The 13,557-nt window shown below is 46.8% G+C and overlaps 1 protein-coding gene across 1 annotated transcript in view; it reads left to right on the forward strand.

Moving 5' to 3' along the window:
• The window catches only part of LOC145404849 (uncharacterized), a 337,097-nt gene that overhangs the window by 308,415 nt on the left and 15,125 nt on the right, over positions 1–13,557 (forward strand). The gene's annotated exons all lie outside the window — the stretch shown is intronic.

A 13,557-nucleotide genomic window follows, 5' to 3' on the forward strand; every position in this document is an offset into this window, starting at 1 on the left:
AAGGAGAGCGAAAAATGGGAGGGAAGAGAAGATACGCAGATGGAGGAAGGAAAGAATGAGAAAAAACATAGCAGAACAAGAGTATGCGATGCCAGGAGAGAGGAAGGAAAAGGAGGAGGACCGGAAGTGGAGGGAAAAATAGGAGGCAATGGAGACAATGAAAAAGAATGAGGGGGGAAGGGGGGGGGGAAGAGAGGAAAGAAGGGCGCAGAAGAGAGAGGAGAGTGGAAGGAGATGGCCAGGAGGCAGTAAAGGAAATGAAAAGTAATGAAGGAGAGAATGAAGAAAGAAGGATACGTGGGAAGGAAGGAAGATTGGATGTGTGGAAGGAAATAATGATGAGTGGATGAGAAGGAAGGAAGGAAGGAACTGTGGATGGATGGAAGAAAGATACAAGAGGGATGGGAAGGAAAAGTGTGTTTAGGTAGGAAGGATATTGAAAGGAAGTTACGAAAGAATGAATAAAGGGAAAGGGAGAGAGAGAGAGAGAGAGAGTAATAACTTGGGCTGATCCGGGTTAACTGAAACTCTGTCACCTCTCACCCTCTCGCTCCCTCTCGCTCTCTCCCTCCTTCGTTGTTTCCTTCGTTCCCCCCTTCCAGTCCCCCATCTCTCCCTCTCCTTTTTTTCCTCCCTTCCTCTGCCTCTTCCTCCTTCCGTGATTTGATTTGATTCTCTCTCTCTCTCTCTCTCTCTCTCTCTCTCTCTCTCTCTCTCTCCACACACACACAAATACCTGTTGGCTCACGTTGCTCTTTCTAATCCCGATGGCTGCTCACATTTCTTTCTCTCTCTCCGTGTTTCACATTACCTCTCAATCTCTCGACTCGGTGGCAGGTGGTGGCAACCTACATCCACTCACTTGATGTAGTGCGGCCCACTTCCTTCCCCTTTCTCATGCTATCTCAGTGTCTGCCATTCTTTCTTAATACTTCTTCCTTTCCTTCCTGCCGCCTCTTAGTACTCTTCTTTCCACATCAGGTGGGACTTCACTGAGTGACAAGCCTGACCTAGGAAACCATTTATAACACTGGGTGGTAACCATATAACCAGTTTACGGGCTGAAGAAGAGCTTGCTATGGTGCCCCTGTTAACTGGCTGGAGAAACAAATGCGGCGTACATCCGGAACAAAATCTCCACTCTGTTTCTCGCGTCTCAGTTTGATGAGGCGCTGTCAGCCGCAAGGGAACATTGCTTTACTGCACGGGACAACCCTGCGGGGCCGGTTGCTTGCCTGTGGTTGATGGGTCTGCTCGGCCAGCCAGATGGGTTGATGGCTGATCAACAACGCGACTTCTCTCTCTCACTGTACCTCCCTCACACTCTTATTTTGTACCTTTCTCTTACTGTCCCTGTACCTCATTCTTCTCTCTCTCTCTCTCTCTCTCTCTCACACACACACACACACACACACACACACACACACACACACACACACACACACACACACACACACACACACACACACACACACACACACACACACACACACACACACACACACACACACACACACACGTCACGCATTTCTCCCTCGCGTCTCTCATCTGGCGTACTCAGTCTCTCACACACTCTCCTCTCAATTTTCTCACACTCATCATTCAGTTTTCACACTCATACCTCACTCAGCTTCCTCACTCGCACCTCTGTCACTCAGCAACCTCACTCACTCGCTCCTGTCACTCAGCAACCTCACTCACTCGCTCCTGTCACTCACTTTACTCGCTCTCTCGCTGCCTGCTTTTCTTGCACACACTCTCACTTCCCTGTCATAATTGTATTTCCTGCGCCTCTTTGTTCTTTACTTATTCACGTGTCTATTTTTTCTTCCTCCCTTCCTTGTTCCCAATACTCCTCTGTCTTCCCCCTTCTCCTCCTCCTCCTCCTGTCTTCCATTTTCTCCTCTCTCTGTGTCTTCCTTCTCTTCATCTTTCCTCCTATGTTGTATTTTCTTTTGTCCTCACCTCTCCTTTTTCCATGTCTCATCTCCATTCTTCTCCCTGCCTCTCTTGTCTCCTTACCCCCCCCCTCTCCTCTACCTTCTCTTCTCTTCCACTTCTCTCCCTTCCCTCTTTCTCATCCCTCCCTTTCTCCTGTCCTTGCCGCCCCTCTCGCGTTCTTTCTCTTTCGCTCTTTTCCTTTCGCAGTCCTTCCTCCGCTCCTCTTCCTTCTCTGCCTCATTCTCCCTTCGTTGCCTGCATCCCCTTCCACTCATTCTTTTCTCCCTCTCTCCCTTTTTTCTCTCCCTCATTTCTTCCCTCTCCCTGTCTCTGTCTTGCTTTCCCTTACTTCCTTCTCCCTCTCTTCCTCTCTCATCTGCCTTTTTACTTCATCTCTCACTTTTCCTTCTTTTCTCCCGAATTCTCTCACCCTTATCGTACCTCTCTCTCTCTCTCTCTCTCTCTCTCTCTCTCTCTCTCTCTCTCTCTCTCTCTCTCTCTCTCTCTCCAAATCTCATCTCTTCCTCTCACCCTTTTTCTTCGTTCTCTTCCTGCCTCCCTTCTACCTCACTCCTTTGTCTTGTCATCGCTTCCTTTCTTTCTTCTCTTTCAGCCTATTTCTCTCCCTGTCACTCTCCCCTCTCCCTTTCTTCCTGCCTGTGCGTCCCAGTGGTGGTGGCAGTGGTTGGGTGGGTGAACACTACGCCTGAGGTTATGCTGGCTAGGCTGCTCGGGGACTTCACACTTTAATATATAACTTCACCCACTTCTACACCCTCCCCGTCTCTCTCTCCTTTACCCCCTTCTCCCCTTCATCCCTCCAGGGGCCTCCTTGTGGGCTTTCGAGGCTTAGCAGTACCACTTGCTTTTCATTGTATTTCTTCTTAACGTGAGAGGCTAACAGTCCCTTTTTATTTTATTACTGCAGTTTTACATAACATCTGCGTGAGACGGGCTACTCCAGACTGCTACCCTGGTCCTGCTAATTTACGAATTTTGTATCTACGTCTTATGTCTGCCTCTTCCCACACACCATCTCCGGGTTGCCATTCCGTTTCCCTGATTGTCAGTCTGTTGGTCTGTTTATTGTGCAGTAGAATTACTTGCTCTTGTTCATGTTCAGTTATGGTGATTTTTAACGTCTACTTTACTTTCCCCCCACATCCAAGAAGGCCTTTTTGTATCCCACTACGAGTGTAAAGCCTAGCATTATCTCCATGCCTCTCAGCACTCCTAACTTTTCGACAAAGTTAGGCTGCTAGTTTTTTTGTAAGACAAGGTTTACTCTCCTCGAGGTTACTCTTTTAACAAAATGTCCCCCATACCATTCCTGTTCTTCACACAATTCCCTTCTGAAGGCCATGGAAATGCAAACTGGTATATGTCGGTAATACAAATGTGTAAAAAAAGATATGTAAATAAGGGAGAGATAAAAGGGAGCCTCCTGAGCCCTCAAGAATACCCCCAGTCTTCCCTTGAGGGCCCTTGCTGTCTCTTATTTCCCGCTTCCTTCCTTGCATCCCTCCCTCCATTTTTCCCTTATTCTATTTCATTGACTCATTTCTTTTATCTTCCTTTTCGCTCCTGCTTCCCTTCTGTGTTCAAGAATTTATCCCTGTCCTCTCTGGTTCCCTCTTTTTTATCCCTGTCCTCTCTGGTTCCCTCTTTTTTATCCCTGTCCTCTCTGGTTCCCTCTTTTTTATCCCTGTCCTCTCTAGTTCCCTCTTTTTTTATCCCTGTCCTCTCTAGTTCCCTCTTTTTTATCCCTGTCCTCTCTATTTCCCTCTTTTTTATCCCTGTCCTCTCTAGTTCCCTCTTTTTTTTATCCCTGTCCTCTCTAGTTCCCTCTTCCACCCCCATCCCGTCTCCATTTAGGTCCCCCGTCACACTCAGCATAGCCACAAGCTCCATTTATATCCCTCTTCAAATGCCACGCCAGGTCCAGTTATTTATGTCGTAGGAAGAAAAAAAAAAAAAGCATAGAGTCAGCATGTCTTTTTATTTCATCACTGGTCCCTCCTGCTCCCCTTACGCCGCCTCAAGTTGTCTCGTCCTTCATACTCTCCCAAGTTCCCTTTTTCTTTTGTCACGTCCCCCTCCATCATCTGTCTTTACTTTATCCCTCTCTGGCTACCCTCATAAGTCTGTGTGTGTGTGTGTGTGTGTGTATGTGTGTGTGTATGTGTGTGTGTGTGTGTATGTGTATATATATATATATATATATATATATATATATATATATATATATATATATATATACAATTTTCCCTCCCCCTCCCATCCTGCTTAAATTCTCCACTTCTTTTTTTAATTTCCTCCCCCTCCAGCTTCACTAATATCCCCTCAAGCTCCTTCTGTCTATCAAGTGCCTTCAAGCTACTGTAGTTCCCCTTCTCGACTCCTTCAGCTCCCCCTCCAGGCTCCTTCAGGTCTCTCTTCACGGCCCGGTCATGTCCCTCTCTCTTTCCCTCTCCCTCTCACCCCTCCAGGTCGCCTCCGGTTCCTTCCAGGGTGACAATCTCCCTCGGATTTGAAGCCAAGCCGAGTCGCTTCTGAGAATCGTTTAAGTCCAAGGAGAGGGATATTGTATGTGTGTGTGTGTGTGTGTGTGTGTGTGTTTGAGAGAGAGAGAGAATGGGCTTGCCTTTTTTTGGATTGGGGGGGGGGAATGTAGGAGGAGGCAGGGATATATACTCAATGCACACGCGGACATGCGGCACAACTTCCGGTCTGCGTTAATCCACCTGCGGCCTGCCCTGCTCAGTGGTTGATGTGTCTGGATTAAAACAGGCTTCCATGTTGCAGCCGCACAGCCTCGCCAACACGTCACTTGATTGAAGGGGTTAACACTGTCACACTCGTATCCCACATCCCTTCTTGTCATACTCGCATGTTATCCTGAGTGTGCCTTTTCCTCTGCCTACGACCTCCAGGCAATCCTTCTTTTGTGTACGGGCGTCCCGAAACTGACATTAATTTTGGCTTTTTCTTCATTTCTCACTGGAAGGGGCTGTTCTTGCAGGGCTTCAGCCTTTGGTTCCTTCATATCGCGACAAATAAGACGCAAAAACTTAGAATGTACAAAAATAATGAAATGTGAATTAAAACTGGAATCTGCGCCTTCCATGTACAGTACAGTGAAATAGGTGATTGGTAGGACAGGGTAGAGCTGGTGTACTTGAGGGAGTAATTGGTACGACACAGTGGGGTGCGATGAGGCAGGAGGGTGCTCCAGGCGGGATCGATACGAAATAAAAGGATTCAATGAGGCAGGAGAGTACTTGAGAGGTGATCCGTACGAAATAAAGGATACAATGAGGCAGAAGGGCACTTGAGAGGTGGTGGGTGCAGGGTGCGATGAGGAAAGAGGTAGGTGAGAGGTGATGGGTGCAGGGTAGGATGAGGAAAGAGGTAGGTGAGAGGTGATGGGTGCAGGGTAGGGTGAGGAAAGAGGTAGGTGAGAGGTGATGGGTGCAGGGTAGGATGAGGAAAGAGGTAGGTGAGAGGTGATGGGTGCAGGGTAGGGTGAGGAAAGAGGTAGGTGAGAGGTGATGGGTGCAGGGTAGGGTGAGGAAAGAGGTAGGTGAGAGGTGGTGGGTGCAGGGTAGGATGAGGAAAGAGGTAGGTGAGAGGTGATGGGTGCAGGGTAGGATGAGGAAAGAGGTAGGTGAGAGGTGTTGGGTGCAGGGTGGGATGAGGAAAGAGGTAGGTGAGAGGTGATGGGTGCAGGGTGGGGTGAGGAAAGAGGTAGGTGAGAGGTGATGGGTGCAGGGTGGGATGAGGAAAGAGGTAGGTGAGAGGTGATGGGTGCAGGGTGGGGTGAGGAAAGAGGTAGGTGAGGGGCGATGGGTGCGAGAGATAAAGGTATGATGAGTTGGGGGAGAGATTGGGATTAGTCAGGTACGACGCAATACAAAAGACATCATTCACTGGGGTTAAGGAGGGGAGGGGGCGATGTTCCTCCCTTACTGACTTCCTGTGATGTTCCTGATGTTCCTCTATACACAAACGGTATGTCATTCCTTTACCTTGAAAACTGTGGATATTGGTGGGGTATATAATTATGCAGCTCCTCTTCCACACTCCCCCCTCGCCCCCGTGTGGTAACTGATGCCTGCAACTTGATGAGGCTCTAAGTATGCCCCAACAAAATTCCCTCCTCCCCCCCCCACTCTCTCTCTCTCTCTCTCTCTCTCTCTCTCTCTCTCTCTCTCTCTCTCTCACACACACACACACACACACACACACACACACACACACACACACACACACACACACACACACACACACACACACACACACACACACACACACACACACACACACACACACACACACACACACACACACACACACACACACACACACACACACACACACACACACACACACACACACACACACACACACACACACACACACACACACACACACACACACACACACACACACACACACACACACACACACACACACACACACACACACACACACACACACACACACACACACACACACACACACACACACACACACACACACACACACACACACACACACACACACACACACACACACACACACACACACACTGGGGGGATTTAATATGAGGAAGTTAACAAGAACGAGGGAGAGTCGTGTTGACCCCAGGGATTAGTTTCTCTCTGTCTCCCTCTCTCTCTCTCTCTCTCTCTATCTGTCTATCTATCTGTCTTCTGTTTATCTATCTGTCTCTTGTCTCTCCCTCACTTCTCACTCACACCTCAGTAACTTTCTCTTCCTTTGCTCTTGCCTCTCTCTAACTTCCTCTTACACCACTTACTCTCACCTCTCTCTCTCTCTCTCTCTCTCGTGTGTGTGTTTGTGTGTGACAGACAGACAGACAGACTGAAATTAGGCTGACAGACAGATATAGATATTGCAAAAGTGAGTGAGAGAGTGAGGGAGAGAGAGAGAGAGAGAGAGAGAGAGAGAGAGAGAGAAAGAGAGCAATCTAGTAATGGATGTGCTATATATAACATGGCTTAAATAACGCGTCACACACACACACACACACACACACACACACACACACACACACACACACACACACACACACAGTTCGTTTACGCTTCCTGTCTTTCATTTGATTCTCTCTCTCTCTCTCTCTCTCTCTCTCTCTCTCTCTCTCTCTCTCTCTCTCTGTATCTATCTATCTATCTATCTATCTGTTTCATTCTGTTATCTTACTCTTTCTCCCTTCCCTTCTTCCTGTTTTATTTTCTCTCCTCTTTCTTTCATTCCTGTTTCTCTATTGATTCTTCTTTCCCCTTTTCCTGCCCTCCCTCCTGTGTGTGTGTGTGTGTGTGTGTGTGTGTGTGTGTGTGTGTGATTTATGCTATACTATTTTCCCCTTTCCCATTCCATTAGTTTCATTCCTCCCTCTCCCCTCCCTTTCCCTTCTCACTCATCCATTACCCCCCTTCCTCCCTCCACCCTTCTTTTTTTTATTTTCTCTTCCCTCCATTTCCTACCCTTCCCCCCCCCCTTTGTTTTTCCTTCTCCTTCCCTCCTCTTTCACTTCCTCTCCACTCTTTCCCTCCTCTCCCCGTTCTTTCCTAGCTTCCTCCTCTTCCTCTTATTCTGACCACCTTTTCTTTCCCTCTCTCCCCTTACCTCGTCTCTCCCCATCCCTTTTCTCACCAAGCCCCTCCCTCTTTTCCTTTTCAAATTCTCTCACCCCTCTCTGTCTCCCGTCTCCTCTTTCTCGCACTCTCACTTTCACTTCATCTTTTTTATACCCTTCTTCTCTTCCCTCTCCCCTATCCTCCTCTCTTTTCCATCGCCCTTCCTTTCCTTCTTTCTTTTTCCTGTCCCCCTTTTCTCCTTGCCCTGTCCTAGCCTCACCTCTTCCCCCTTCCATATTCTCCCTTCCTCTCTTATTTTCCTCCCTTCCTCTTTTCATCCTCTTTCCCATTTTCGTCCCATCCCCTAACACTCGTAGTCTCTCTTAATTTCATCACCTCCCTTTCTCTCTCTTGTATTTTCCTCTCCCTCTCTTCTTTCTTTCCTCTTCCCGTCACTTTCCTCACTTCCACCGTCCTCTCCTATTTTCCTCTCGCCCTCTGTTCTCTTTTTCTTTCTGCCTCTCCCTCACCCCCCTGTCCCCGCCTGTCTACCAGCTGTCAAATGACGGGCCCTCCTAACCCCGCTGTCGCTCCCAGGCCAGGAGGGGTGTGGGGAGGGGGTTGATGGGTGGTGGGGGTAGGGGTGGAAAAGTTATGGTAGTGGTGGAGAGGGTTGGAGTGGGGAGTGTGTAATGGTGGTGGAGCTCAGTGGGAGAGATGTGGTGTGGAGTGGGGTGGGAGGGATGTGGTGGTGTGGAGTTGCGTGGGGTGGGGTGTGGTGATGTGGAGTGACGTGGGAGGAACGTGGTGTGGAGTTGGGTGGGGAGGGATGTGATGGTGTGGAGTTGGGTGGGGAGGGATGTGATGGTGGGGAGGGATGTGATGGTGTGGAGTTGGGTGGGGAGGGATGTGGTGATGTGGAGTGACGTGGGAGGGTGGGGAGGAATGTTGTGTGGAGTGGGGTGGAGGGGGATGTGGTATCGTGGAGTGGGATAGGGATGGATGTAGAGGTGTGGAAGGGGGTGGGAAAGATTATGGTGGTTTGGGAGAGGGGTGGAGTCGGGTGAGGAGGGATGTGGTGGCTGGAGTTATGGAAGAGTTCAAGGTTGTGGTGTGGTGGTGGTGGTGAGGATTGTGAAGGTGTACGTGGTGTGGCAGGTGCGGGAGGGTGGCGGGGCGGAGGCTGATGTGGAGTGACAGGTGTAGAGGAAATTAAGAAAGATGTATCGGAGAGAGAGATAGCAAAGGTGTGTGTGTGTGTGTGTGTGTGTGTGTGTGAGAGAGAGAGAGAGAGAGAGAGAGAGAGAGAGAGAGAGAGGAAGTGAGAAAGACAAATGGAGGAAGGAAGGGCGAGAAAGAAGGAGATAAAAGAGAGTGAGAGAGGAAGGCGGTCGTAAACATGGCTGCCGCAAAGCTTAGCACGACTAAAATTTTCGAAAATGAGAAAAAAAAAATAATATGGATCTGGAAAATTTCGAAATACCAATATGTAAGTCAAGAAGACAGTTTATCATTAAAAAAGGGTAATTTTTATGGGTCTCCAAAAAATAGGGGATTAGAATTTCACGAGAGAGAGAGAGAGAGAGAGAGAGAGAGAGAGAGAGAGAGAGAGAGATCCACCCATGCCTTTAATTTGACCTTTGAGCTATAAGTTAATAGGATAATAAAACGTGATTTGACCTTTGTGTGACCTTAATGCTTGACCCCGCAACTCAGTATTAACCCCGACGCCACGATGCCCTTGTTAATTGCTCACTACAGCCACCGTCCTCAGCACAGGGTGGGATGGGCCTCTTGTAGTGAACGGGATAATGAAGGTTGCATCGAATTGTTCCAGTTCGAAGCTTAAGTTGAATTAAAGGACCACAAGATAGCCATCCGTCATCCCTCCAGTCCTGAAATCACAGACGTCGAGGTTCTTCTAAGACATTTCGTTCAGGCACCTAAGGAAAGGGTGATTCAGATTCCCCTGAGTGGCATTGTTTGAGTAATAATCACCTACCAACGGTTGAACTCGAACCCTTAAGGGCCTCATCTGGTTGGATCGACGCAGTCCACTTGATCAGCGGAAGTTAGTTTACTCGTATTGGTTATAATAGTACCAACCAACGTAAGACATGGTTTCCTGGAGTACCGGAAACCATTTGTGTCGTCATCCAGTGTTGAATCACCTGGGCGTGGCGTGGGCCTACCTCAAACGAGTTGGTGGTGTGCGCCCCCACCTAGAATGAAGTTAGTGGATAATGCTGTATTTGACCTTTGCCACCTTATTTTTAGCTCAGTCTGTCCATCTCTTAAGTATTGTATGACCCTTGACCTGTAAAGTATAAGAGAATAGTAATCCCGCCTCTCTCTGAGCGTATTTTTATCTCTGACATGAAAAAAATATTTAAAAGCAGGTGCTAGATTTAGCGTCACCTCGTCTCCATGCGCTTATTTTTACCTCTGACTTCAAAAAATAAATCACGACTGCTTTAGTTTCTCGTCAGTACGAATCTAGTTATTAATTCCTGCAAGCGATCGGACGTTTTTGTGTATCTTGAGAGAATTAGCACGTAGTCAGAGAGAGAGAGAGAGAGAGAGAGAGAAATGACCACATAATTCAGTTTCTTTAGTTGATAAATACAATAATAAACGCTGATGGAGGAGGAACTTCCACACAAAGGGATGGTTTGGAGGAGAAAAAAAAAAAAATAAAAACACCCAAAACGACCTAAACACGACCATGAGCTCCCCTAACACGACCTAATATCCAGCACAGGGCATCCCAGATCGATGTTACTTTGCCCGGGCCAAGGAAGTCTCTTTCTCTCTCTCTCTCTCTCTCTCTCTCTCTCTCTCTCTCTCTCTCTCTCTCTCTCTTATTTGTCTTACCCAACTTCCTCAGCTAAATAAAACCATCAGGTGGTAGGGAGCATAAAATAAACAAGTGGTGCCCTTTCCCACAGACAAAGGTTAATGCTGGCGTCTTTGAAACTGGATTTTTATGTGTGGCCCAGTGTGGTGTCTACTTACATATCTGAAAGCCTGCGTAGTATGTGATGGAAAGCTTGTGTGTTGGTTCCTTTGAAGTTTTGAAGTTTATGTATATTTGGTTCGTATATTGATTTTAAAATGGCTTGAGTAATATGTGGTAGAATATATTTGTGATTTCTTATCGCTAGTGTGGGAATCGCGGCGGGTGGATGGTAGCGCCTTTGTACGGTTCCAAACCCAAGCCGTGACAAACATTTAAAGTGGGTGCTGCTTGTCTGACCTTTCATATCTTTGCATTTGTTCGGGTCATACTGTGGCATAGATAATAACACTCACGCGCATAGCCATTATAACACAGACTTCCATATGAATCACTCGCAACAAACACCCTTCTTTCCCATTCGTACTTGGCTAACGTCGGGGGTAATAGTAATTCCGGAAGTCACTCTCTTCGAGGTTAGCTCATCCCGCAGTGGATCTCATATGGACTGTTGCAGTACAGTAGATATCATTGGTGACGTTGTATGTCATGAAAAATACATATAAATTAATAATACCGATAATGTTTTCCCGCGCTGTTTTTGTTTTATACTGTATACAAAACTTTTACAAATATATTTTAAAGGGCTTCTATTTGTATCCATTTTTTAAAACTGAAAACTAATGTCATAATTATGATGGTGTTTTATAATGTTGATAAGTTTTTCTCACTGATAAATGATGGTAAAATGTACGTGATAGGAAAAGCGTTGGCAGTTCCTCTTTCGTAATTACCAGAGCCGTTATCTCTGTTTGGAGAGAGAGAGAGAGAGAGAGAGAGAGAGAGAGAGAGAGAGAGAGAGAGAGAGAGAGAGAGAGAGAGGTGCAGTGGGGGGGGGAGGCGAGCTATGTCCATGTCCTCTCTCTTCGGCGACCCACATAAAAATGACAATATTTCGACAATTATGTCTTCCATTGAGAGAGAGAGAGGGAGAGAGAGAGATGGCTTGTTTGTGCCCTTTCTTTTGTGTGTGTGTGTGTGTGTGTGTGTGTGTGTATATATATATATATATATATATATATATATATATATATATATATATATATATATATATTGTATGTGAATGTTTGTGGAAGTATCGGTATCGGTATATGAGTATTTGTCTAGTGAGTTTGATTATGTAAGGAGTCGTCTATATTTATTTGTGTACCGTTAGTGAGTATGTGAATTAGTTATATGTACAGTACATACAAGTAAAGAAATAAATAATGACAGGTGTGTTGAGGACTGACGTCAGTAAACATGTACTCCCTCCTTTTTTGGGGGTGGGAGTGGGGGGATAAATGTGTTTAAAGACATGTCGTCAGCCTAAGTCCTTGCATCCACCAGTGTGTTAATCATCTTAGGAGAGTGGAGGGGTTACTGGAGGCCATATCCAACCACTACAATCCATACACTTTTGTCTCAGCTGAGTAAAATAGTCCTCGGGTGGAAGGGAACAGACACCCTGGCTACGCCTGTCTGTAGATACACCTGCCGTAAATACACATGTTCATAACGTATCAATACGCATGACTGCTGCCGTGTCAGCACACCTGTCTTGAAGCACTAACAGTAAACCTCTCTTTAAACGTACGAACTTTACTGCAGTCTTAAAGCAGGTGCGTTACAGGACAAGTAATACTCAACTGTATTCATGACAGGTGTATACTTATGAACAGGTGTTTTAGGAAAGGTATATCAGTGTATGTTAATGAACAGATATAAGTCAGGTGTATGCATGGCAGATGTATGTTAATGGGTTTGTGTTAAAGAACAGTTGTAAGTCAAGTTTGTTTGTATTTATGACAGGTGTATATTAGGCAGGTGTTACATAACAGGTATACGTATGGCAGATGTATGTTGATATTATCCACGCATTACTTACCAAGTGATATTGCAGTGTTGGTGCGTACAGGTGCAGTGGCTGGTGTAGAGATGTAGTTAGGCAGGTGTAGCAGCGAGATGTAGATGCTTAGTATGACAGTTGTACAGGTGTAGTTAGGCAGGTGTAGCAGCGAGATGTAGGTGCATAGTATGACAGTTGTGCAGGTGTAGTTAGGCAGGTGTAGCAGCGAGATGTAGGTGCATACTACATAGTATGACAATTGTACAGGTGTAGTTAGGCAGATGTAGCAGCGAGATGTTGATGCGTAATATAGCTTGTGCTGGTGTAGTTCGACAGGTGTGGCAGTGGCATTATAGATGCGTAGTTTGGCAGTTGCATGAGGGGCCTGTGGAAAGGAGACAGGTGTATTAGGGACAGTTGTGACAGGTGTGGTGGAAGGCAGGTGTGCGGGTCACCTTTAAGGCCCGCCGGAACAACGAGGGGTAGAGGGGGGAGGGAAACAAGGGAGTGAGGGACAAGGAGAGGAAGGAAGAGAGGGGGAAGGGAGGGAAGGAGAAGAGAAGTGGGAGAAGGGAAGGAGAGATGGAATGAGAAGACAAAGTGTGAAAGACGAGTGGAGGAAAGAGGAAGGAGGAGGAGAAAGAATAAATAAAGGGGAGGGAAGAGAGAACAGAAGGGAAGGAAAGGGGTAAAGGAAATTAAATGAAGGAAGGAGGTAGGGAACAAAATAGAAAAGAAAAAAGAAATAATAGAGGGAAGGAGGAGAGGGAGGAGGAGAATTAGTGAGGCAGAGAGAGAAAAAAAGTTAACTGAGGAAAAAAAAATGGGAAGGAGGGAGGAAGAGAGGGAGGGAGGGGTATTAGGAGGAGGAGGAGGAGGAAGAAGACGAGTGGGAGGAGAAATATGTGAAGAAGAGAAAGGGAGAGCGCAGAAGAGGACAAAAAGAAAGAGGAGGAGTGAAGGGGAGATGAAAGTGGAAGACAGGAGCTTGAGGGAGCGAGAGAGAGGGAAGAACAGCGAGGATGGGAGGGACGAAGGGAGGAAGGAGGAAGAGAGGGAGTGAAGGAGGCACAAAATGGGAGAGACTGGAAATGGAAAATGAATGATGGAAAGAAAGAAATAAAGGAGGAAGAATGGAAATGGAAGGGAGGGAGGGAGGGATGAAG

The sequence above is a fragment of the Coenobita brevimanus genome, chromosome 65, assembly GCF_032717465.1.
Source record: "Coenobita brevimanus isolate Jiangsu-jjx chromosome 65, ASM3271746v2, whole genome shotgun sequence".
Taxonomy (NCBI): Eukaryota; Metazoa; Arthropoda; class Malacostraca; order Decapoda; family Coenobitidae; genus Coenobita; species Coenobita brevimanus.